The sequence below is a fragment of the Triticum aestivum genome, chromosome 2B (assembly GCF_018294505.1).
Source record: "Triticum aestivum cultivar Chinese Spring chromosome 2B, IWGSC CS RefSeq v2.1, whole genome shotgun sequence".
NCBI classification, from domain to species: Eukaryota; Viridiplantae; Streptophyta; class Magnoliopsida; order Poales; family Poaceae; genus Triticum; species Triticum aestivum.
Window position 1 is genome coordinate 78,921,414 of NC_057798.1, and position 27,705 is coordinate 78,949,118.

A 27,705-nucleotide genomic window follows, 5' to 3' on the forward strand; every position below is an offset into this window, starting at 1 on the left:
TGGTTAGCTAACCCGGTGCTGGTGCTTAAGAAGAATGGCACTTGGTGTATGTGTATGGACTACACGGACTTAAACAAGGCATGTCCGGCTGATCCTTTTACTCTCCCACGTATTGATCAAATCATTGATGCTACGGTGGGTTGTGAGCATTTGAGTTTTTTGGATGCTTATTCTGGTTATCATCAGATCAATATGGCAGTTAAAGACCAGGAGAAGACATCTTTTATCACTCCCTTTGGAGCCTTTTGCTATGTTTCTATGCCTTTTGGGCTCAAGAGTTCCCACGCGACTTACCAACGATGTGTGCAGAATTGTCTTCACAGTCAGATTGGGCGCAATGTCCATGCTTATGTGGATGATATTATGGTGAAATCCAGAGAGATGGAAACTTAGATAGATGATTTGAAGGAAACCTTCAACAATCTCCGGTACTACAAGATGATGCTTAACCCGGCCAAGTGCGTTTTCGTTGTGCCAGCAGGTAAGCTTTTGGGTTTTCTGGTTTCTAACACAGGCATTGAAGCTAACCCGGAGAAGATCGAGGCCATTACCTCCTTGGCAAAGCCGGCGTGTATCAATGATGTTCAACGTCTGGCGGGTCGTATTGCAGCCTTAAGCCGGTTCATAAGTCGGTTGGGTGAGAAGGCCATACCGCTGTACCAGATGATGAAAAAAACTGGTCACTTTGTCTGGAGTGATGCTGCTAATGACGCGTTTGAATCTTTGAAGAAATAGCTAGCTGAGCCGCCAATCCTTGCTACTCCTATTGATAAAGAGCCGTTGTTATTATATGTGGCTGCTAACGCCCGGGCTATCAGTGTAGCTGTTGTGGTGGAACGGAAGGAAGAAGGCAAGGAATATCCAGTTCAACGGCCGGTTTACTATATTAGTGAAGTGCTTATTGAGTCCAAGCAGAGGTATCCGCACTGGCTGAAGCTCGTTTATGGGGTGTTCATGGCAAGTCGGAAGCTTAAGCAATATTTTTTGGGTCATCCCATCACTCTGGTTAGTTCTGCTCCCTTAGGGGATATTATTCAAAACAGAGAAGCCACAGGTCGGGTAGCCAAGTGGGCCATTGAGCTTGGACCTCATGGTTTGAAGTATGTGCCTTGCACGACCATCAAGTCTCAAGCACTTGTGGATTTCATCAATGACTGGACAGAGCTGCAGATGCCTGAAGAAAAGTCAGATAACACATATTGGACTATTCACTTTGATGGGTCCAGGCAATTGGAGGGCTCGGGGGCTGGAGTTGTCTTAGCTTCCCCTCGAGGTGACAAGTTTTGTTACGTTTTAAGGTTGATGTTTCCATGTAATAATAATGCAGCTGAGTATGAAGCCTTGCTCCATGGTCTTCGGATGGCTAAGGAGATGAGTTTAAGCTGTGTAAGATGTTTCGGTGACTCAGACTTGGTGGCTCATCAAGTTTCAGGCACATGGGATTCTAAGGATCCACTCATGGAGGCTTATCACCGCGAGGTTGAAGCTATTGCTGGACACTTAAAGGGTTATCAAGTGGAACACATTGATGCAGGAAAAATGAGGCGTCTGATGCCTTAAGCCGGTTAGGGTCCCAGCGTAAGTCGGTGCCACCTAACACTTTCCTGGATATTCTGCATAACCCTTCTGTCAAATTGCCTATAGAGGAACATCTGGCTATTCCTGACCTGGAAGCACAATTGGTGGCGGCTCTTCATGCTATTCCTGATTTGACAATTCCATATTTGACTTATATGACCCGGGGCGAGTTACCTGAGGATGAAACTTTGGCCAGATAGATAACCCGGCGGTCTAAGTCAATGACAATTATTAACAGAGAGCTGCACCATTGCAGCGTTACTGGGGTGTTTCAACATTGCGTCTCTCCTGAAGAGGGTCGTGAGATTCTTCCTGAGATTCATGAAGGAGATTGTGGTCATCATGCCGGTTCAAAATCTCTTGTGGCTAAAGCTTTTCTTCATGGGTTTTACTGGCTGATGGCTCATGCTGATGCAAAGGATTTGGTCAGTAAATGTGATGGTTGTCAGAAATTTTCACGGCGAGCTCATGTGCCGGCTCAAGAATTGAGGATGATTCCAATTACTTGGCTCTTTGTAGTTTCGGGGCTTGATATGGTTGGGCCTTTTAAAAGGCCCAAGGATAAAAAGACCCACCTTTTGATGGCGGTTGACAAATTCACAAAGTGGGTCGAAGCAGAGCCGGTCAGTAAGTGTGACGCGGCAATAGCGGTTCAATTCATCAAAAAGGTGATTTTTCGCTTTGGTTTTCCCCACAACATTATAACTTATAATGGCACTAATCTGTCCAAGGGTGCTATGAAAGAGTTTTGTCAACGTGAGCATATTCAACTTGATGTCTCGTCAGTAGCTCACCCCAATCCAATGGTCAAGCTGAAAGAGCCAATCAAGAAATTTTTAGAGGCATCAAGCCCCGGCTTATGGTTCCTTTGCAGAGGACGCCGGGTTGTTGGGTGGAGGAGTTACCTTCATTGCTATGGAATATCAATACTACCCCCAACAGATCTATGGGTTACACGCCTTTCTTCATGGTTTACGGAGCAGAGGCGGTTCTCCCTAGTGACATCCGTCATGACTCGCCCCACGTGGCGGCTTATGTTGAAGCTGGTAATAAAAGAGCACGTCAGGATGCACTTTACCTGTTAGATGAGGAGCGTGACCTTGCGGCGGCTCGCTCGCCGATTTACCAACAAAATTTATGCTGTTATCACAGCCGCCGGGTTAATTAAGACTAGAACCTTTCAAGAAGGTGACTTGGTGCTCCGGCTTATCCAGGATCAAAGTGATATACACAAGTTATCCCCACCTTGGGAAGGACCCTTTGTGGTTAGCAAGAACTTTAACAATGGGTCATAATACCTTATCGATATTCGAGAGCACAAGGACTCACGTAAGTAGGAGGAGGAGACCCGCTGGCCGTGGAATATTGCTCATCTTTGGCCTTACTACACTTGAGCCACTAGCTCTTATGATGTACATATTTGACAATGTATATATTATGATGTTTATAATAAAGCCGACATTCCTGACAAAGCAGGGCCTCTGTCATTTCAATTTCAAGAATAATGAGTCTTTTTCATCATAATTTCAATGGTCACTTGGGGGCTTCCTACTCGTATTTGAAGCATAGTTGTGAATATCCCTCTTGAAGGGAGCAATTCCAAAACTTATGGTCACTTGGGGGCTTCCTTCTCGTATTCGAAGCATAGCTGTGAATATCCCTCTTGATCAGCGCAATGCCAAAACTTATGGTCACTTGGGGGCTTCCTGATCGTATCTGAAGCGTAGCTGTGAATATCCCTCTTGATCGGTGATGTCTACTACACAACCTTCTTCTTGTAGATGTTGTTGGGCCTGCAAGTGCACAGGTTTGTAGGACAGTAGCAAATTTCCCTCAAGTGGATGACCTAAGGTTTATCAATCCGTAGGAGGCGTAGGATGAAGATGGTCTCTCTCAAACAACCCTACAACCAAATAACAAAGAGTCTCTTGTGTCCCCAACACACCCAATACAATGGTAAATTGTATAGGTGCACTAGTTCGGAGAAGAGATGGTGATGCAAGTGCAAAATAGATGGTAGATATAGGTTTTTGTAATCTGAAATAATAAAAACAGCAAGGTAACAAGCGATAGAAGTGAGCGTAAACGGTATTGCAATGATAGGAAACAAGGCCTAGGGCTCATACTTTCACTAGTGCAAGTTCTCTCAACAATAATAACATAGATATATCATATAACAAGCCCACAACATGCAACAAAGAGTCACTCCAAAGCCACTAATAGTGGAGAACAAACATAGAGATTATGGTAGGGTATGAAAACACCTCAAAGTTATTCTTTCGGATCGATCTATAAAAGAGTTCGTCCTAGAATAACTCCTTAAGACACAAATCAACCAAAAACCCTAATGTCACCTAGATACTCCATTGTCACCTCAAGTATCCGTGGGCATGATTATACGATATGCGTCACACAATCTCAGATTCATCCAACCAACATAAAAGTACTTCAAAGAGTGCCCCAAAGCTACTACCGAAGAGTCAAGAACGTGTGCCAACCCCTATGCATAGGTTCCCAATGTCACGAAACCCGCAAGTTGATCACCAAAACATACATCAAGTGGATCGCAAGACATACATCAAGTGTTCTCATAAAAGACTCAATCCGATAAGATAACTTTAAAGGGGAAACTCAATTCATCACAAGAGAGTAGAGGGGGAGAAACATCATAAGATCCAACTACAATAGCAAAGCTCGGGATACATCAAGATCGTGCCGAGGAACACGAGAGAGAACACGAGAGAGAGAGAGAGAGATCAAACACATAGCTACTGGTACATACCCTCAGCCCCAAGGGTGAACTACTCCCTACTCGTCATGGATAACGCCGGGATGATGAAGATGGCCTCCGTTGATGGGATCCCAGCTCCGGCAGGGTGCCGGAACAAGGTCCCGATTGGTTTTTGGTGGCTACAGAGGCTTACGGCGGTGAAACTTTTGATCTAGGTTCTGTTCTGGAAGTTTTAGGGTACGTAGGTATATATGGGTGCAGGGGGTACGTCGGAGGAGCTACGGGTGCCCCACGAGGCAGGGGGCACGCCCAGGGGGGCACCCCCACCCTTGTGGGCAGCCCGTATCTCCCCTGACGTGCACTCCAAGTTCCCTGGGTTGCTTTCCTTCCAAAAATAACTTCTCAAGTTGATTTCGTTCCATTTTGACTCCGTCTGATATTCCTTTTCCTCGAAACACTGAAATAGGCATAAAACAACAAATCTGGGCTGGGCCTCCGGTTAATAGGTTAGTCCCAAAAATAATATAAAAGTGGATAATAAAGCCCAATATTGCCTAAAACAGTAGATAAAGTAGCATGGAGCAATAAAAAATTATAGATACGTTGGAGACGTATCAAGCATCCCCAAGCTTAATTCCTGCTCGTCCTCGAGTAGGTAAATGCTAAAAAGAGACTTTTTGATGCGGAGTGATACTTTGGCATAATTTCAATGTAAATCTTCTTAATTGTGATATGAATATTCAGATCCGAAAGATTCAAGACAAAAGTTCATATTGACATAAAAGTAATAATACTTCAAGCATATAAATTAAAGCAATCATGTCTTCTCAAAATAGCATAGTTAAAGAAAGTTATCCCTACAAATCATATAGTCTGGCTAAGCTCTATCTTCATCACACAAAGTACTTAATCATGCACAACCCCGATGACGAGCCAAGCAATTGTTTCATACTTTAATAATCTCAAACTTTTTCAACTTTCACGCAATACATGAGCGTGAGCCATGGACATAGCACTATAGGTGGAATAGAATGGTGGCTGTGGAGAAGACAAAAAGGAGAAGATAGTCTCACATCAACTAGGCGTATTAACGGGCTATGAAGATGCCCATCAATAGATATCGATGTGAGTGAGTAGCGATTGCCATGCAACGGATGCACTGGAGCTATAAGTATATGAAATCTCAACAAAAGAAACTAAGTGGGTGTGCATCCAACTTGCTTGCTCACGAAGACCTAGGGCACTTTTGAGGAAGCCCATCATTGGAATATACAAGCCAAGTTCTATAATGAAAAATTCCCACTAGTATATGAAAGTGACAACATATGAGACTCTCTATCATGAAGATCATGGTGCTACTTTGAAGCACAAGTGTGGTAAAAGGATAGTAGCATTGTCCCTTCTCTCTTTTTCTCTCATTTTTTTATTTGGGCCTTTTCTCTTTTTTTATGGCCACTCCTTTTTTTTTCGTCCAGAGTCTCATCGCAACTTATGGGGGAATCATAGTCTCCATCATCCTTTCCTCACTGGGACAATGCTCTAATAATGATGATCATCACACTTTTATTTTTCTTACAACTCAACAATTACAACTCGATACTTAGAACAAAATATGACTCTATATGAATGCCTCCGGCGGTGTACCGGGATATGCGATGAATCAAGAGTGACATGTATGAAAGAATTATGAACGGTGGCTTTGCCACAAATACAATGTCAACTACATGTTCATGCAAAAAGCAATATGACAAAAGTAATGTGTGTTATATGAACGGAACGGTGGAAGGTTGCATGGCAATATATCAAGGAATGACTATGGAAATGCCATGATAGGTAGGTATGGTGACTGTTTTGAGGAAGGTATATGGTGGGTGTATGATACCAGTGAAAAGTGCGCGGTATTAGAGAGGCTAGTAATGGTGGAAGGGTGAGAGTGCGTATAATCCATGGACTCAACATTAATCAAAAGAACTCATGCACTTGTTGCAAAAATTTAGAAGTCATCAAAAACCAAAGCACTAAATGCTTACTCCTAGGGGGATAGATTGGTAGGAAAAGACCATCGCTCGTCCCCGACTGCCACTCATAAGGAAGACAATCAATAAATAAAATTGTGCTCCGACTTCATCACAAAGCGGTTCACCATACGTGCATGCTACAGGAATCACAAACACAAGTATTCTTTAAATTCATAATCACCCCAACTAGCATTGCTTTGATATTATTACCTCCATATCTCAAAACAATTATCAAGCATCAAACTTATCTTAGTATTCAACGCAATCAAAAGAAAGTTTCACATATCTTGAATACCAAGTATATTAACATTAAGCAAATTACCATGCTATTAACAACTCTCAAAATAATTTAAGTGAAGCATGAGAGATCAATAGTTTCTTTAAAACAAATCCACCACCGTGCTCTAAAAGATATAAGTGAAGCACTAGAGCAAAAATTATCACGCTCAAAAGATATAAGTGAAGCACTATGAGCAAAACTATCAAGCTCAAAAGATATAAGTGAAGCACCTAGAGTATTCTAGCAAATTCCAATTTGTGTAAGGCTCTCTCTCACTAAATAATTTCATATCTTGATACTTTATTCAAACAGCAAGCAAAGATAAAGAAAACTACAATGCAAGGATAGCACAACTCATGTGAAGAAGCAAAAACTTAGGCTCAACCGATACTAACCGATAGTTGTTGAAGAAGAAAGGTGGGATGCCTACCGGGGCATCCCCAAGCTTAGATGCTTAAGACTTCTTGAAATATTATCTTGGGGTGCCTTGGGCATCCCCAAGCTTGAACTTTTGTGTCTCCTTAATTCCTCTCATATCATGGTTTCTCTTCTTTTTATCAAAAGCTTCATTCACAACAAACTCATCATCTTCTACTGTAACAAATCACTAACATTATTATTCCACATTGAATACTAAATGCCTCTGTATATTTAATACTCCTATCCTCAAATAGAATCATTAAACAAGCAAACATACGCAAACAATGCAACCATAACAGCAATCTGCCAAAACAGTACAGTCTGTAAAGAATGCAAGAGTAACAATACTTCCCTGACTCCAAAAATTATGAACTAAAATTACCACTGTAATGAATTTATCAGATCTTAATATTAAAAAATATTCAACGTTAGACCATGCTCTAACTTTTCTAGGGAATTTTTGCAACAGCGGTAAACTTTCTGTTTTCAAACAGCAACATGCAAACTAGCAAAATAAGCATGGCAAAGGCTATCCTTGACTTTTTTATTGAAACTAAAGATGCAAAACATTATTCTAACTAATAGGAAGGAAAAACTATCAAAATAAAATGACGCTCCAAGCAAAACACATATCATGTGGTGAATAAAAATATAGCTCCAAGTAAAGTTACCAATGAACAAAGACGAAAGAGGGGATGCCTTCCGGGGCATCCCCAAGCTTAGTTGCTTGGTTGTCCTTGAATATTACCTTGGGGTGCCTTGGGCATCCCCAATCTTAGGCTCTTGCCACTCCTTATTCCATGGTCCATCGAATCTTTACCCAAAACTTGAAAACTTCAACCACACAAAACTCAAAACAAAACTCGTAGGCTCCGTTAGCATAAGAAAATAAATCACCACTTAGGTACTGTAATGAACTCATTATAAATTCATATTGGTGTAATATCTACTGTATTCTAACATCTCTATGGTTCATACCACTTAATACTAGCCATAGATGCATCAAAATAAGCAAACAACACAATGAAAACAGAATCTGTCAAAAACAGAACAATCTGTAGTAATCTGTATCAAACGTATACTTTTGGAACCCCAAAAATTATGAAATAAATTGCTGGACCTGAGAAATTTTTCTATTAATCATCTTCAAAAAGAATCAACCTAAAGTCACTATCCAGTAAAAAATGTCAGCTAATCTCGTGAGTGCTAAAGTTTCTGTTTTTCACAGCAAGATCACATAAACTTCACCCAAGTCTTCCCAAAGGTTCTACTTGGCACTTTATTGAAACAAAAGCTATAAAACATGATTACTACAATAGAATAATCATGTGGACACAAAAAACCAGTAAGGATAAATAATGGGTTGTCTCCCAACAAGCGCTTTTCTTTAATGCCTTTTTAGCTAGGCATGATGATGACAATGATGCTCACATAAAAGATAAGAATTGAAACATAAAGAGAGCATCATGAAGCATATGACTAGCACATTTAAGCCTAACCCACTTACTATGCATAGGGATTTTGTGAGCAAACAACTTATGGGAACAATAATCAACTAGCATAGGATGGCCCAACAAGCATAACTTCAAGATTTTCAACACATAGAGAGGAAACTCGACATTATTGCAATTCCTACAAGCATATGTTCCTCTCTCATAATAATTTTCAGTAGCATCATGAATGAATTCGAAAATATAACCAGCACCTAAAGCATTCTTTTCATGATCTACAAGCATAGAAAATTTACTACTCTCCACATAAGCAAAATTCTTCTCATGAATAGTAGTGGGAGCAAACTCAACAAAATAACTATCATGTGATTGAAAATTAAGATCAAGATGACACGTTTCATGGTTATCATTATTCTTTAAAGCATACATGTCATCACAATAGTCATCATAAATAGGAGGCATGCTTTCATCATAGTAAATTTGCTCATCAAAGCTTGGGGGACAAAAAATATGATATTCATCAAACATAGCTTCCCCAAGCTTGTGGCTTTGCATATCATTAGCATCATGGATATTCAAGGAATTCATACTAACAACATTGCAATCATGCTCATCATTCAAAGATTTAGTGACAAACATTCTATAGATTTCTTCTTCTAGCACTTGAGCACAATTTTCCTTTCCATCATACTCACGAAAGATATTAAAAAGGTGAAGCGTATGAGACAAACTTAATTCCATTTTTTTGGTAGTTTTCATTTATAAACTAAACTAGTGATAAAACAAGAAACAAAAAGTTTCGATTGCAAGATCTAAAGATATACCTTCAAGTACTCACCACGCCAAAAAAGAGCTTAGTTGACGGAGTGTGAGTACCGTTTACCTAGCCTCCCCGGCAACGGCGCCAGAAAAGAGCTTGATGTCTACTACACAACCTTCTTCTTGTAGACGTTGTTGGGCCTGCAAGTGCACAGGTTTGTAGGACAGTAGCAAATTTCCCTGAAGTGGATGACTTAAGGTTTATCAATTCGTAGGAGGCGTAGGATGAAGATGGTCTCTCTCAAACAACCCTGCAACCAAATAACAAAGAGTCTCTTGTGTTCCCAACACACCCAATACAATGGTAAATTGTATAGGTGCACTAGTTCGGCGAAGAGATGGTGATACAAGTGCAAAATAGATGGTAGATATAGGTTTTTGTAATCTGAAATAATAAAAACAGCAAGGTAACAAGCGATAAAAGTGAGCATAAACGGTATTGCAATGATAGGAAACAAGGCCTAGGGTTCATACTTTCACTAGTGCAAGTTCTCTCAACAATAATAACATAGATAGATCATATAACAAGCCCTCAACATGCAACAAAGAGTCACTCCAAAGCCACTAATAGCGGAGAACAAACGTAGAGATTATGGTAGGGTACGAAACCACCTCAAAGTTATTCTTTCGGATCGATCTATAAAAGAGTTTGTACTAGAATAACACCTTAAGACACAAATCAACCAAAACCCTAATGTCACCTAGATACTCCATTGTCACCTCAAGTATCCGTGGGCATGATTATACGATATGCGTCACACAATCTCAGATTCATCCAACCAACATAAAAGTACTTCAAAGAGTGCCCCAAAGCTACTACCGGAGAGTCAAGAACGTGTGCCAACCCCTATGCATAGGTTCCCAATGTCACGAAACCCGCAAGTTGATCACCAAAACATACATCAAGTGGATCGCAAGACATACATCAAGTGTTCTCATAAAAGACTCAATCCGATAAGATAACTTCAAAGGGGAAACTCAATTCATCACAAGAGAGTAGAGGGGGAGAAACTTCATAAGATCCAACTACAATAGAAAAGCTCGGGATACATCAAGATCGTGCCATAGAGGAACACGAGAGAGAACACGAGAGAGAGAGAGAGAGATCAAACACATAGCTACTGGCACATCCCCTCAGCCCCGAGGGTGAACTACTCCCTCCTCGTCATGGATAGCGCCGGGATGATGAAGATGGCCTCCGGTGATGGGATCCCCCTCCGGCAGGGTGCCGGAACAGGGTCCCGATTGGTTTTTGGTGGCTACAGAGGCTTACGGCGGCGGAACTTCCGATCTAGGTTCTGTTCTGGAAGTTTTATGGTACGTAGGTATATATGGGTGCAGGGGGTACGTCGGAGGAGCTACGGGTGCCCCACGAGGCAGGGGGGCGCGCCGGGGGGGGGGGGGCGCCCCCCATCCTCGTGGGCAGCCCGTATCTTCCCTGACGTGCACTCCAAGTTCCCTGGGTTGCTTTCCTTCCAAAAATAACTTCTCAAGTTGATTTCGTTCCATTTTGACTCCGTCTGATATTCCTTTTCCTCGAAACACTGAAATAGGCATAAAACAACAAATCTGGGCTGGGCCTTCGGTTAATAGGTTAGTCCCAAAAATAATATAAAAGTGGATAATAAAGCCCAATATTACCTAAAACAGTAAATAAAGTAGCATGGATCAATAAAAAATTATAGATATGTTGGAGACGTATCAATCGGCTCAATGCCAAAACTTATGGTCACTTGGGGGCTTCCTGCTCGTATTCGAAGCATAGCTGTGAATATCCCTCTTGATCGGTGCAATGCCAAGACTTATGGTCACTTGGGGGCTTCCTGCTCGTATTCGAAGCATGGCTATAAATATCCATCTTGATTGGCTCAATGCCACAAACCGCTTGGGGGCTTCCTGCTCGTATTCGAAGCATAGCTATGAAATAACCCTTTTGGTCCGGCTCATACACCATGATCACAAACCACTTGGGGGCTTCCTGCTCGTATTCGAAGCATAGCTGTGAAATAACCCTGTTGGTTTGGTTCATACGCTATGATTAGAAAGCACGTGGGGGCTTCCTGTTCAAACATAGGTGTATTCACCAAAGAGAACATAGCGTTACTACCCTCGTGAGCTAGCCTTGGATGTTAAGTCACCAGTGTATAATGATTTTATGTGCTGAGAAGCGTTGTGCTCTAAGCTTTGGGATATTACCCCTTACTGCATTGGCATCATAAGCCGGCAGTATGATTCAATATCACAGGTATGAAATTTTTGTGATAATTATACATGATTATGTTTAAGCCCGCCCTGGTCATGAACTATTTTAGTCACCAGTGGTTTTATATGGGGTATTATGACCCACCCTGCAGTAAAACACCAGGGCTCTTGTGATCTATTTATGTGTAGGACAAGACTAAATTTCATCTGCATCAATTAATGTCGTCATAAAGATATAATGATCGTTGCCAAGTGGCGGATCAGACAGTGTTGGGAAAAACACAAACATGCACAATGGCACGACAGAGCAAAGTTTTTTACTAGCCTACTACATGACTCAAGGAGCCAAAATGATTAAGTGTTTTTAGAAGATCAAATATATGAACTGCCCAACGGATCAATCTTCTTGGCCCTGATGGCTTGAAGCTTCTGGATCATCCTTCTCCGGTTCTTCGTCCCCCTCTGCTGCCTAGAAGTTTGGTGATGACCAATCAATGCCGCACAAGGCTTGGAATTCAGCTTCATCATCTATAAGCTTGGACGGGTCAACTTCAGGAGCAAAAGTATGCATACGGATTGGTGGAATTAGATCCATCACTTTATAAGCTGGCGTAGGCAGCTTCTGATTCTCCATATCATAAGTCGGTTGGTATCTTGAAAGATCCGTCTCATTTGCAATTAGGCTGGCCATGGGACGTATCTCCTTCACACAGGCAGCAAAGTCGTTTTTCTCAAAGGGAGTACCATCTTCCTTTAAGCTTGGATACCCAGTAGCTATATCGGCCGGGTCTAGCTCTGATAGCCATGCCTTGGCCCGGCTTAAAGATGTCACAGCACCGGCTCTGGCAGAGGATCACTTCATCTCATTAATCCTCTCAGGAAGAACAAACAACTTTTTCAAGACATCACTCAAGAGAGTAGGTGCTTGATTAGTCGGAGAAATTGTGGCCAGTGCATGTTGAGTTCCAGTATATAACTGTCCAACAAGTGTATAAACAACCTTGAGCTTCACAAGCATCTCTTGACTCAGGTTGTTGCTCCTGGGACCTGCATCATAATTATGGATGGGTTAGAGGCGTTTTATACCATCAAAAAAGAGATTGAAATTTGATGCTAGCCAGGCGAATCACCAAAGATAGCAGAACCATCTGGGTTACACAGTGTTTTAAGCCGGTAAGCTCAGTGGTCACCTCCTGAAGAGCCACCTCTGCTTTTTTAGCCCGCTGTATCAAGGTAGTTTTCTCTTCAGCCCACGCGTTCCTTTCAGCCTCAAAATTGGCCTTCAGTTTTTCAGTTTCAGCCAAGCTAATCTGGAATTTTGAGTCCGCCTTCTGGGTCTCAGATTCTTGGTGTTCCAGCCAAGATTTCACGTCAGTTAATTGTGATTGAAGTTGAGAAGTGGTGGCCTGTACAAACACCGGTTCAAAATCATGTTCAGATTTGGATTACAGAAATGAAGTCCCAAGCCTTTTGCAAGCAATAACACTTGGCACTTGGGGGCTAATTAATGCCTACCGAGAAAATTATTCATACAATGGCTTATGTGACTAAGTCTCAAGCATTTTGCAAGCAAGAGTACTTGGCACTTGGGGGCTAATGTATATTGCTTGTCTTTTTACTACTTTATGATGACCCGTTTGTGCCGCAAACGGTCATAGCCGGCTCATGGGGGCTACACAAGTAAGTTCTGATTTATACACAAGGATGCAAAGGACCGGCTCATTCATGCTGATTAAACCGGCCCTTGGGGCCACGGATTCAGTGTTAATCATTACAGATCTGCTTTTACCCGGATGGTGTAAGCCGGATTTTGAAGGGTTCTATCAAAGGGTATTATTTATACTCATGGTTCTTCTAAGTCTACAGCATATTCAATTCCATCATACACAATAGACTTGGGGGCTAACAGGATACGCATAACTCAGTAAAGAAGGAGTTCATACCTCATATTTCTGATGCATCTACTTCACCATGTCAACTTCAAGGTCTCGGCTGGTGTGCACTTGATTGAGATAGCCAGAGAATACTTCACTAACACTCAATTGAGAGTAGTTGGCAACATCAAATCTCACTTTTCGCCTCTCAATATGTTCTTCTTTGGCGGAGTGCTTGGCCAAGATAGTAGGTCTTCCCGACTGTTTAAAGTCGGTGCCAGTGATCATCACATCATCGACATGAGTCTCAGCCCGTTTAATTGGGCTTGATGATGCAGTATTCAAAGGATCATTGTTCGTCTGGTCAATGGAAGGGTCAGGAATTTCTGGTGGAACGTCAGGAGCAGGTTCTTCTGGTTGTGCTACAGAGGTGTCAGACGCTAGAATTTGTTGCTCCGGTTCATGAACTTTGGGTTCTTCAGCCCGCTTGGTCACCTTAGCCTTCTTGCTAGTTTTTGCATTTCCACTACATGAGTTATGAGAGGTTAGTACAAAGATAAGAACCCGAGGAGGAAGAAAATAATAAGTTATGGTTATTACCCAGGAGCAATTTTGAAAGCCGGCAGCTGGGACTATGTTGAGTCGCTAGAAGAGGATCGAGACGTCTCCTGATAATTTGAATCGAAAGAATTAAGTGGACGGCGGATGAGACCCGCCAGAGGATAAAAAGAGTTTAAATTTGGGATGACCTCGTTTCGAGGTTTCCTTGGAGTGTTCGGTAAGCCGGAAGATATTTCTTCACCTCCGCTGGTCCGACTCTGTCGCCGGCTCTCGTGCTGCTCTTGCTTCAAAAGAAAGTGAGGATCTAGATGAGCTAAGGGGTGTGAAAAGCTTAGTTTCTGGGTTACTCTTCGAATTTTCAGTCTTGGCAAAGGCTCGCAGTCAAAAGAAATGGTAGTTACCTCTTCCTCACTAGCTTGACTGGCCCCCGTGTCATCCTGATGATAATCTATGTCAATAAGATAGTTGAAAAAGGAGCCAAGAGAATCAAGAGCTACCTCCTACTCAAAGTTGTCGTCAAGTTCAAACAGCTCGGAAGTACTTGATTTCTTCCTATTCTTCTTGGCGGTTTTCTTGGCGGCTTTCTTGGCAGCCCTGGCTTTTTTGACAGCTTTATGGTCATATTTCTTTTTCCAAAAATCAGAGTCAGCCTGCGAAAGTCATCAAAGTTGAGTTAATAGAATATTTGAATGATGAAGGCAAAAGTAAGTAACTTAAGGACTCACATCTGGTGGCGGGTTAAGTTTGCAGAAAGGGTTCAGACCCACTTTGCTGCAGTCTTCCGGATCTTCATTAGAAGGCTCTTTGTCATTTCATTGATTGCGTCATTAGTTAAATGCACGGTGCTGTGGCATAGCGGATCCTTTTTACTACCCGTTTAAGTACACATTAAGCCGGATCGGCGACTCAAGGGTATGATCCGCCAAGCAACCCAACACCGAACCAAGTCAATGCCAGTTAACCCATTTCCCAGCAAGGTCCTGACCTTGACAATGGTGGGGGCGAGCTTTGCACGTTCAGCAGCGGTAAGCTTTTCAGGAAGAGGATGTTTTGGGTCAAGACGCTAAATACGATAAACCGACAGTGGATTCTCATCAGCCGGAGAGGTATCTTTGCTGTAAAACCATGTACGGTTCCAGTCTTTGGGGTGACTCGGCAAGACAACATAGGGGAAGATGGCATCTCTTCTTCGTTGAATTGAGATTCTGCCAAGTTCCAAGCTGGGTCCATTCGTATACTCATTTTGGCAGTTCAAATAATAATATTCCCTAAACAGTTCAACGTTAGGCTCTTCTTGAAGGTATACTTCACAGAAAACTTGAATGTTGCAAATGTTTGACATGGAATTAGGTACGATGTCTTCAGGATGAAGCTGAAAGAAGTGCAGAACATCTCGGAAAAATTTAGAACCGGACGGTGAGAAGCCCCGATTCATATGATCAGTAAAAACAATGACCTCGTCATCCTTTAGCGGAGGTCTTTATTCTTCCGGATTGGGGGCGCGATAATGCATGACCGTTTTTTCTGGCAAATAACTGGTTTTGACAAAGTCTTTGAGCGTGTCCTCAGTGACAATGGAGGGAACCCAATTGCATGAAGTGGATGTCTTCGGCGGCATTATGAATAAGGAAGCCTAAAAGAAAGAACAATTTTGTCGGTTTAAGTGGATTTGTTAAGTCGGAAGTAAAACGCTACAATATATATTCAGAGTGGCGGCTTAAAAGGGGCCTAATGATATATGGCTAGTGATAACTGGTGATGTAAGCCGCCATGACAATAATGATAGTTAAGATCTATCAAGAAGGAAAAATTTGCTAAGTAATGGACAAACAGGTTTCACAGACTGAAGCTATAATTTTGGATCGGTGGCAGTTCAGAAAATGCAGTAAAATTCTAAACCTAAAACAGCAGCAGAGGAGTTCATGTGCTCTGATGAGATCTTCTATGAAGAAAACAATATTCTGATACTAAATATAGAGGCTAAACTGCTACCGCGCAAGTTCTATACTATCTTCATATCAGAATCTACTGGGGTTGAAGGAGAAAACGAAGAATAGCGAAGAACACCAAAGAACAAGGCTAACCCTAATGCAGATCTGATGCATAGGGAGATGAGCATTTACAGATGCAGATGAGCTGCGGTGGAGCACCGGCGTTCTCTGGACCAGTCAGGTTGATGCAGTGGTCGGAGGACGGCGGCAGCGGAGCTCGAGGTGACAGAGGAATCGCGAGAGGAAGAAGAAGACGAAAGGGCAAGAGGGGAAAATGAGAGAAGGGCCACTTGACCCTATTTATAAGGAGAAGGGTAACAGGCGGGCACGAAAATTGAGGAGGCCAAAGAATGATTATCCAGTTGATTCGGACGCCTCGATTTTCAGGATAGCTATTAAAAGGATCCATTAAAGATATATTGGATATTTTGTGATATTAATGGTAGGTGACGTCACGGTGGGTTACCACAATCGCAAGAGATGACGTCATGGCGGGTTATGAGATCCCGCAAGATTAAAGAAGGAAGGATATTTTCTAAGTGATAAAGATTGATATGAACGAGTTCAAATCAATCTAGGGCCTAATGTTGGGGATACAACTATTAGGTATGACCCGCCCAGGATGGGCCGGGTTATACCTATGGTGGTTCATCCATATGAAGCCCATAAGGATATTCAAGATGGCGGTTCACGAATCAAGGGCCCAAGGCCCAAGGGCGACTTAAGGCCCATAGGGGTAAACTGCCATATGTGTATGACTTATATTGAGACAAGTATATTTAGTCACCGAGCCAGACACATTGTCTATGAGCCGGCCGGGACTCCGTGAGCCGCTGGGTGTCAACCTGTGTATATAAAGGGACGACCCGACGACGGTTCAGGGCAAGAAACAAGACATCGAAAGCTAGGTCAAGCGTAATCTCTCCCTGGTAATCGAGACATAAGCAATACCACCTCAAACTAGATTAGGCCTTTACCTTCACCGCAAGGGGCCGAACCAGTATAAACTCCTATGTCCTTTGTCCCGTTTAACCCCTTTAAGCTAACCTAGTTGGATGGCTCCACGACTAAGTCCTCACACTAGGACATCTGCCGTGACTATTCCATGACACTTACCATCTTTCCTAAATAGATGTGACTGCAGTTCAATACGAACACTAGTGGTCGCACGTTTTGAGTACTAATATCTCAAAGTCAAGGAAAATAACCTGTTTTGACAGTATCAAGATCCTCAAGCCATGAAACATAATGACCTATCTCCTCGTAGTTTAGTTCAGCCCCAGAACAGTAGTAGGTCATGTCTACAAAGCGATGGACATATTTCACAAGTAGAAAAAGGGCCTTATGTTCAACTCTCTAGTCCCGGTTTGTAATACAACCGGCACTAATGTGACCATTAGTGCCGGTTACAACGGCTATGTGGGCGGCTCTCATTAGTACCGGTTCTTGGCGAACCTTTAGTACCGGTTCGTGCCACGAACCGGTACTAAAGAGGTGGTGGCAGGTTTGTGTCAGGCTGCGGCTCCACCATGACCTATAGTACTGGTTCATGCCACGAACCGGGACTAGAAGTTCACCTTTAGTCCCGATTCGTGTAACCAACCGGGACTACAACACTATATATAGTGCTTCTTCCAGCCTGAGCCGAAGCCCTTTGTTTTTCCCCTCCTCTCTGTTTTCTTCCCCTCTTGCTCGATCTCCCACCTCCATTTTTGCCAAAATTTTCCAACATTTGAAGGCACCCCATCCATCCAAGTGATCCCAAAGGTTAGCAACTTTGTCCTTTCATCTTTCATTGCTACATTAGCTCTTGCAATGATCTATAAGTATAGTGATTTGTGGGTTTTTAGTTTGGGAGGAATTATATGTTGTAGTTTATTTGATTTATATGCAATTTGAGGTCAAAATAACTCTTAGTTTGCATATGTAGGTGTGGTTTACTTAGTGCCTTCCCGTCTCTGTCCTAACCACCGTCGATCCCCCGCACCGTCCCGTCGCCGGCACCACCTTGTGGTGAGCCTCTTGTTCTTATCCTTTTAATATAAGAAAAAAATTCATCTTTGTATAATATATAGTTACTTGTATAATTATCTTACCCATACGTTGTTTTTTATACATAGTGCCATGGTTTTGATATCCGTCCCTGTCGGCCCTCGTCCGGGTTATGATTCAGATGTGGTATATTCTCTTTTATAACTATTTGTTGCATTTCGTGTTTATGAAAAATTATGCCCATCAAGTTGACATATATATTTTATCTAGGAGGTATGTGAACCAGAAATTCCAACCGACCCTATTGTCGAGAGGTTAAATTTAGTTGAAAAAGAAAACGAGTATTTGAAAGAAAAATTGAAAAGAATTGAGGGGAAGAAGATGGAATTGGAGTTGCATGTTGCCAATGTCGTCGATGATCACAAGAGCAAGATGGAGAAAATGCGCTGGAAGATTAGAAAGATTAGAAAATATGCCATCGATAGCGAAGCTTGGTATTATTATGTTGTTGGATCAATTGTTACCTTAGTTGCGATCTTGATCGCATTTTTTATTGCATTTACATGCTTTAGCTAGAGAGTTATTTGTATGTTGTTTTATGAGAATAAGTGTTGTATGAACTTTATGTATGAACTTGTATTAATTTGGCCTTGTCGGTGTTGTGTAAATGAAGATGAGCCGGCAATGGATGTACGATGACCGATGCTCTCCCCAGTTTATTAATGGTGTGCATACTTTTCTGCTTGCGGCTTAGGCAAACAAGTGGGCGGATGGTTTTATGCCTTGTCCATGTGCTAACTGTAAGAATGATCTGAATTACTCTAAGTCAAGAACCATTCACGTCCACATGTTTTAGTCTGGTTTCATGCCCCACTATAATGTTTGGACCAAGCACAGAGAAAGAGGGGTTATGATGGAAGACAATGAAGAAGAAGAGGACGACGACAACTATCCTGGCCATGGGTTCCCTGAATACGATGGTACAACAATGTGGGAAGAAGCTGAGCCGGCAATGCGAGAAGAAGCTGAAGAAAAGGCATCAGATGAGCCCGCTGATGATCTAGGTTGGGCCATTGCCGATTCAAAGAGAAACCACGCAAGTGAAAAGGAGAAGAAGAAGTTGCAGCGCATGTTGGAGGATCACAAGAAATTGTTGTACCTGAATTGTGAAGCTGACAAGAAAAAGCTGGGCACCACACTGGAATTGCTGCAATGGAAGGCAGAGAATGGTGTATCTTACAAGGGATTTGGAAAGTTACTGATAATGTTAAAGAAGAGGCTTCCAAAGGACAACGAATTGCCCGAGAGTACGTATGAAGAAAAGAAGGTTGTCTGCCCTCTAGGATTAGAGGTGCAGAAGATACATGCATGCCCTAATGACTGCATCCTCTACCGTGGTGAGTACAAGGATTTGAACGCGTGCCCGGTATGCGGTGCATTGCACTATAAGATCATCCGCGATGACCCTGGCGATGTCGAGGGTGAGCGCCCCAGAAAGAAGATTCCTGTCAAGGTGATGTGGTATGCTCCTATAATACCACGGTTGAAACATTTTTTCCAAAACAAAGAGCATGCCAAGTCGATGTGATGGCACAGAGAAGACCATAAGAAAGACGGGAGGTTGAGAGTACCCGTTGACGGGTCGCATTGGAGAAAAATCGAGATAAAATACTAGGAGGACTTTGAAGGTGACGCAAGGAGCGTATGATTTGGTCTAAGCGCAGATGGCATTAGTCCTTTTGGGGAGCAGAGCAGCAACCATAGCAAATGGCTTGTGACTCTATGTATGTATAACCTTCCTCCTTGGTTGTGCATGAAGAGGAAGTTCATTATGATGCGAGTGCTCATCCAAGGGCCTAAGAAACCCGGCAACGACATTGATGTGTACCTAAGACCATTAGTTGAAGAATTCTTACAGTTCTGGAATGAAAAAGGTGTACGTGCGTGTGATGAGCACAAACATGAAGAATTTGACCTACGTGCGTTGTTGTTTGTGACCATCAATGATAGGCCTGCTCTCGGTAACCTTTCAGGACAGACAAACAAGGGATACCGCGCATGCATGCACTGTTTGGATGATACCGACAATATATATTTGGATAATTGTAATTAGAATGTGTACCTGGGACATCGTTAATTTCTTTCGAGCAAGCATCCCGTAAGAAAGAAAGGCAATTATTTCAAAGGTGAGGCAGATCATCAGACGAAGCCTCGCCACCGTACCGGTGATGATGTACATGATATGGTCAAGGATTTGAAGGTAATCTTTGGAAAGGGTCCTGGCGGACAATCTGTTCCGAATGAAGCTGACGGACGCGCACCCATGTGGAAGAAGAAATCTGTATTTTGGGACCTGCCCTATTGGAAAGATCAAGAGGTCCGCTCTGCAATCGACATGATGCACGTGACGAAGAATCTTTGCGTGACCCTGCTTGGCTTCTTGGGCGTGTATGGGAATACAAAAGATACACCGGAGGCATGGGAGGACCAGCAACGTATGCACGGGAAGGACGGCATACATCAGGGTCATGCCAGCTACGCTCTTACCAAAGAAGAGAAGGAAATCTTCTTTGAATACCTGCTCAGTATGAAGGTACTGTCTGGCTTCTCGTCGAATATAAAGGGAATAATAAATATGGCTGAGAAAAAGTTTCAGAAGCTAAAGTCTCATGACTGCCACGTGACTATGATGCAGCTGCTTCTGGTTGCATTGAGGGGGCTTCTAACAGAAAACGTTCGATTAGCCATTGTGAAGCAGTGTGCATTCCTCAATGCAATCTCTCAGAAGGTAATCGATCCAGAAATCATACCAAGGTTGGAGAATGATTTGGTGCAATGTCTTGTCAATTTCGAGTTGGTGTTCCCACCATCATTCTTCAATATAATGACGCACGTCCTAGTTCACCTATGCGATGAGATTGCCGTTCTGGGTCATGTATTTCTACACAATATGTTCCCCTTTGAGAGGTTCATGGGAGTCTTGAAGAAATATGTTCATAACCGTGCTAGGCCAGGAGGAAGCATCTCCAAGGGCCATGAAAATGAGGAGGTCATTGAGTTTTGTGTTGACTTTATTCCTGACCTTAAGCCAATTGGTGTTCCTGAATCGCGGCATAAGGGCAGACTGGGTGGAAATGTCACGCTAGGACCGGATCAAATAATATGTATGGACGGGCATTCTCTCACTGAAGCACACTACATAGTTCTACAAAATTCTGTCTTAGTGGCTCCGTATATGGAGGAACATAAGAATATTCTAAGCTCCAAATACCCGGAGCAGTCTGAAGACTGGATTACACGTGAACAAATGAGGACTTTCGCCGGTTGGTTGCAGACACATGCCATGCATGACGCCGATATTGAAGATGACATGTACTTGCTGTCCCAGTTACCATCTTCGAATATAATGACTTTCAAAGGGTACAAGATAAATGGGAATACATTTTACACGATCACGCAAGATAAAAAGAGCACCAACCAAAACAATGATGTCCGCTTTGATGTAGCAACCAATAGGGGAAATGACACATATTATGATTATATAGAGGAGATATGGGAACTTGACTATGGACCTGATTTGAAGGTCCCTTTGTTTCAGTGCAAATGAGTCAATATGACAGGAGGCAGCGTAAAGGAAGACCCGCAGTATGGAATGACAACACTGGATCTCAACAATCTTGCGTACGCAGACGAATCATTCGTCCTAGCCAATGATATGGCGCAAGTTTTCTATGTGAAGGACATGTCTACCAAGCTGAGAAAAAGAAAAGATAAGGAAGCGAATACATCATACAATGAGCCAAAGCGCCATATAGTTCTTTCAGGGAAAAGAAACATCATGGGAGTGGATGACAAGACAGACGTGTCAGAAGATTATGAAAAGTTTCATGAAATTGCTCTCTTCAGAGTGAATATTGACCGAGCATCCAGTTAAATGATGAAGATTGTCCATGGTTACGGCGCAAAGGGACACAAGCGAAGAAAAAGTTCCACAGCCAAAGATAGTAAGGAATCTTTGTAATAGTTAGGGTGCTTATGTGTTTTGCATTTGAATCATGTACTTTTGTCCTTCGGACAAACGTGTACTTTCTAACTTCATTTGCTAATTTTCGGCTCATTTACTATTTTTTTAGTTAAATGACCCTGAAATTGAAAACTCATCTGTTACAAAGGCAATTCATTTTTTTAACTTATTACAACTATACTATTTGTGCGTTCAGTATGCATCATTCAAAGCCACGTCATCAACTTTCAACCCTTTCTATCATTTGCTATTTTTCATGCATTTTCTGTTTTTTTCCAGCTAAATGACCCTGAAATTGAAAAGCACTACAAATGAACTCTAAAAAGGTTGGGAGTTGTCATGGTATCATCATTTCACCCACATAACAGGTGTAAAAAAGTAGAAAGGGTTACAACAAAAACTGGATCCACTTCGTGTACAAAATGGACAATCTCTTTCGAAGTATCAAGATTTTGGACAAAAAATCATCAGTTACAAAGGCATTTCATTTTTCCAAATAACCTAAGTATTACCAAATTGAATATAATGATAAAACACACTAATATTAAACATAAGAAAAAAGAATCACTAAAAAATCTATTTTTAAAGTAAAGTTATTTCCAAAGTAGTGATTCACACAAATTTCAAATAATTCAAATTTAAACTATTCAAATTTGAAAACTACTGGCACTAACAGAAAGTTTGTAAGTTTTGGTAACTAAATAAAATATTCACAAAGAAATTCTAAATACAGCAAAAACCAACTCAGAAATAAATTAAAGAAAAGAAAAAAATTAAAAAGGAAAAAAAGCCCGCCTACTGGGCCACAACGGCCTGCATACGACTAGAAACCTAACCTGTTGTTGGGCCAGGATGCAGGCCCGCTAGCCTAGTAGGCCCAACATGGCAGAGTAGGAGAGGTAGGCCCAGAAGGCCTGCATTTGAGAGGAGCACAATGCAGTGCACGCGCCGGGGCTTATAAACTGGCCTCGGCGCTCCTCAACTAGCGAGGCGGGACTAAACTTACACACCGCCTGGAGCAAGCGCACCCCTTTAGTACTGGGTCGTGGCTCTAACCGGTACTAAAGGAGGGCTTTTGGTACCGGTTGGGGCCACGACCCGGTACTAAAGGGGTGCCCTTTCCGTCGCTTCGCCTGGCCAAAACAGCCCTTTAGTACCGGTTGGTGGCTACAACCGGTACTAAAGGTGCCTACTATATAAGAAACACTTGAAAAAAATTTAGTTTCTCATCTCCCACTTCCCTCTTTGCTTCAACATCGCCGCCACCCCGTCCTGCACCGTCGCCCGTCGCCGTCCCCGTAGCCACCCCCACCGCGTGTCGTCGCCGTCCCCGTCGCCGCCGTCCCCGTCGTCGCCGTCTCATCGCCGCCCCGTACGCCACCGCCCCGTCGCCATCCCCATCGTCGCCGCCCCCCGTCGCCGATGTGAGCTCCTGCGCCCCGCCATGGCCGCACAAGCACACGCGCGCGCGCACACACACAGTAATTTTTCTTTTAGTTATAAAAATGTGTATAGTTATGTTTATAGAAATGTTAGTTATATATAGAAATGTTAGAAATTTTAGTTATAGAAATTTTAGTTATATATAGTAATGCTAGAAATTTTAGTTATAGAAATGTTAGTATATATAGAAATGTTAGAAAATTTTCTGTTTTTTAGTTATAGAATTGTTACTAATGTTTATGTTTTTTAGTTATAGAAATGTTAGAAATTTTTCTTTTTTTAGTTATAGAAATGTTAAAAAATTTAAAAATGTTAGTTTTAGTTAGATGAATTAGCTAAATCACAATCCAAACATTTAAAATCTTACATTTGCATATAGTATTTGTTCTCGACGTCAACGATGCCCAGCCCGCATCTTCGCCATCGACCCGTTCGCGACGATGTCCTGCTTTAGAGGAGCCATGTCCGGAACTGGGCTCCGCGGGCTGGCACTGGAAGGTGCTACCTTCAGGGGCGCGCCGCTTGGTGAGGAACCCGGCCCCGGGTCCTATCGTCGACCCGGAGCTCCTATGGTGTCGTTCGCATGGGCCACTTTTGATGTGAAGGGAGCCGGCCCCGTCGGAGGTGGTACGTCGCTGTGTCAGGGAGGAGGACGAACACGTCCGTCGCTACATGGCTGCTATGGACCCCAGGTTCTCCAATACCTGGCAGGTTCTTCGGGGATCTCACCCGAGCTATGATCCTGTGGTGGTTCCTTCTCTTTGGGTTTCCACCGCCTGCGCCTCAGGAACAGCGAGTGAACTAGATAATTCGATAGTATTCGATCTATATTAGCTAGCTAGTGATGTATTCGATAATATTCGAGACGATGTATTCGAGATTATATATATTATTTGATAATATTTGAGACGATGATGTATTCGAGATTATATTCGATGATGCATATTAATTATCTACTATGATTCAGTTTTTTGTTTCGAGATGCATATATATTATCTACTATTATTCGAGATGCATATCAATTATCTACTATTATTTGAGATGCGTACTAAATTATTTTATATTTCTTCTGGATTAGTTAAATAAAAGCTATGACGGACAATACCGGCAGAGACGAAGGAGAAGAGGCTATGTTCGCTCTCATACGCCCAACATGAATGGCAGGATAATCTTAGGATTGGCCCTCCTACAATTTAGCCGGCATATATACTCGTTTCTTGTATTTCGCTTTTATTCTTATCTTTTTAGCTTCGACTTGATAAGATTGTGTGCATTTTAGTTATGCAGAGACATAATGTAATGCTTAAATCTTTACGTAATAAAGCTCCTTTTATCAAGAAATTAGATAGACCGAGCAAAAGAAACACTTGAAGAAGTGGGCTGAAAGCCCAAGTCTATACGCACGCAGAACCATCTCAGCTTTCGTTCTCATGCTTAGCTTGAGAAAGTCGGAGCAAGCGCCGCCGTTGTGTTTTTTTTTTTTTGCCACACATACACTTACAAACTAGATCACTTGTCAAGAATCATCTTATCATATCCAAATAGTGGATTAGACCTAGCTACAATGAATATTCCCAATCCCCAATAATATGATGTTTTATGTAACAAGCCTGTAAAATAGGCGTTTTGCACAAACACTAGCACCAAAAGTAGATGATTTGTGCAATTTCCTCTTCTTTCTTAGTTAAGAGTTAAGAGTATTTAGCTGTAAAAAAAGAGTTAAGAGCATTTAACACGAGCAGAGGCCGTCAGTGATGCATGCATGCATGCAACGTCGTCCTCTTTAACAAATGAAAAAGTACTCTGCTACTCCTGCACGTACATGCGGGATACAGATCAAGTGGGTACAGATCGGATCCAATTAGTCCCATTCCTATACGCAATGATCATTAAAGCATAATGTCAGAGCCGCTTAACGATGACCCAACCATTAATCTCCTGTCCCGCAGCGGCGCCGCCAGATTCCCTTAATACTAATATCAGAAATTCTGCAATTCAATGTATTAAGCAACCAACGCACCAAACGGTAATCATCGTCGTCTCCGTCACCGCGTGTCCATCGCCTACCTCTCAGGAAAAGCTGGACTCGTGATGCACACGCGCACTGAAGTATACATCAGATCAGCGTTTCTGCCTAACTATGTTTGGAATTCTTTGCAATTACGATGCAATCATTGTGTCGATGTACAAAAATAGAGGCCTAGCTTTTGACCCATTTACTTGTGCACGGGCAGTCAGCGCCACCTGCCGCGATCACACAAGAGCAAGGCAAGAGAGGAGAAGCCGGACAAAGGACCAAGACCACGAAGACCGCACGGGCGATGCGGGTTGCCCCGGCAAGGACCCTTGCCGGGGGTAGCCTCAGCAGCCCCGGCAAGATCCTTGCCGGGGCAGCTCGTCCTCACCCACCGAGCGAGCCACATTCGAGCCCACCAACACTGAGCAATCGCGTTGGGACAAGGTTCGGGAGGCACCTCCGTGGTGGCGTGCAGAGACAAAAGAGCAATCAAGATCAAAAGAGGATAGGAAAGTAACCATCCTCACCAAAGGAACCCACAGGGCTCCCCGGCAAGGAACTCCCCGGCAAGATCCTTGCCGGGGAAGCCAGCGCGCCGCGGCAAGACCCTTGCCGGGCCACCCGGCAAGACCATCACCAAGTGCACCGGCAAGGCCACTGCCAGGCCCGCACCCGCCAAGTTCCTGCCGCCGTTCGTATGCAGCCGCCGACTCAACCAGCTGGGCAGGCACTTGCGTGGCAGCATGCAGCCCTTCGTGGAGACTCCACCACCGCGCCACCTCAGCTGCCTGCCTGCCTACATGGCACTGCATGCATTGCTGGCTAGGGCACGTGTCGAAGCCAAGAGGGGCGGCGACGGACGGGACGGGCCTCACCCCCGTTCCCCAATAAAGCGAAGGACAGCTAAGCCCCGCATTTAATGTGTCTTGTCCTGTAATACTAGCGATAACCACGCAGCGCTGTAGCGCTTTCCACCTTCTATGTGCTACTGTGGCAGCCCCTTTCGCCTATAAAAGGAGGCCCATGGCATACTGAGGGGGGATTCGGCTCTTTCGAACCTGGCAGCACCCAGAGTTAGTTCAAGAGCTCAAGAACACTAATACAGCCACCAAAGCAGGATCGTAGGGTTTTACGCATCTTTGCGGCCCGAACCTGGGTAAATCCTCTGTGTGCCATCCACTAGTCCCGCTCTTTCCACGATCCCGCGCCCCGCAACTACAGAAGGGATTCCAGTGATCCATGGGTGTCGTTTCCCACCGACACACTGCAGAATCTTTCAGGCACCAGCGAGATTATCAAATCATCTCAGAGATTAAAAACCACGTTGATTGTGTAACTTCCAATGACCAGTGCCAAGTAAGATTCAACCACCACTATGCATCGCGATCTTACCCAGGCATACGTGACAGGGACCATATATATACAAATCCACGGCCTCCAACTTGCAAGACAGGAAATATTCAGTGTCCGAACTGTTTGGGTATTAGGAGATCCTTAGCATCAGCAAGATGTTATCTTGTCCGAACCACTTCTCTTACCCGTAAAAATACTACTGTAACTATGCTTGTGATCCGTGGTTATATTAAAGTATGAACAGATCGGATTACTTCTTGTTCCTGCTGCCACTCGCAGGCACAACCTAGAACGATTCAACCGTTCTTTACAGACTCGACACTGAGCACTAAGTGCATTGTTTGGTACTCGTATCTCACTCATTGAGTAACTTAAGATCACTTCCTAACTAACAGTTCAATGCTTTTTCAAGAATTGAGACCAATAGCAAGAGATGATGCCTAGCGCTGGACCACGGTACAGGAGGCCAGTTCCTTAAAAATTATCAGGCTTACTTAACTATCAGCAACAGCCCTAGGATACCCTGTCCCACATCGATTTCCTATCATGCCAGTGGTGTTCTTCAGAGAACCAGATACTACTATTAACTAACTGCAACAGTATTAAAGCTAGTGGGCATATAGTGCTCACCCCGGCCCGAGTGCATAGTACCACAGGCAGCCATACTTAGCAATGGAGTTTCTCGTGTACTTCCTCTATAAAGAAATATGAGACTTTTTAGATCACTTGATAACGCCTTCGGACTAGACTCTCTCCAACTACAATTTAGGGTTTTCTCACATGAAAACATGTATTCTTGAAAGATACTACCTACGTCCTGGTTTATTGGTCCCCTTGATATTTTTTGTCAAACTTTAAATTTAATTAAGAAAATAAAAATGCATGTCATCAAAAATTATATTATTGGATTCATATTTGAACACAGTTTTCAGTGATATTAGTTTTGATTAC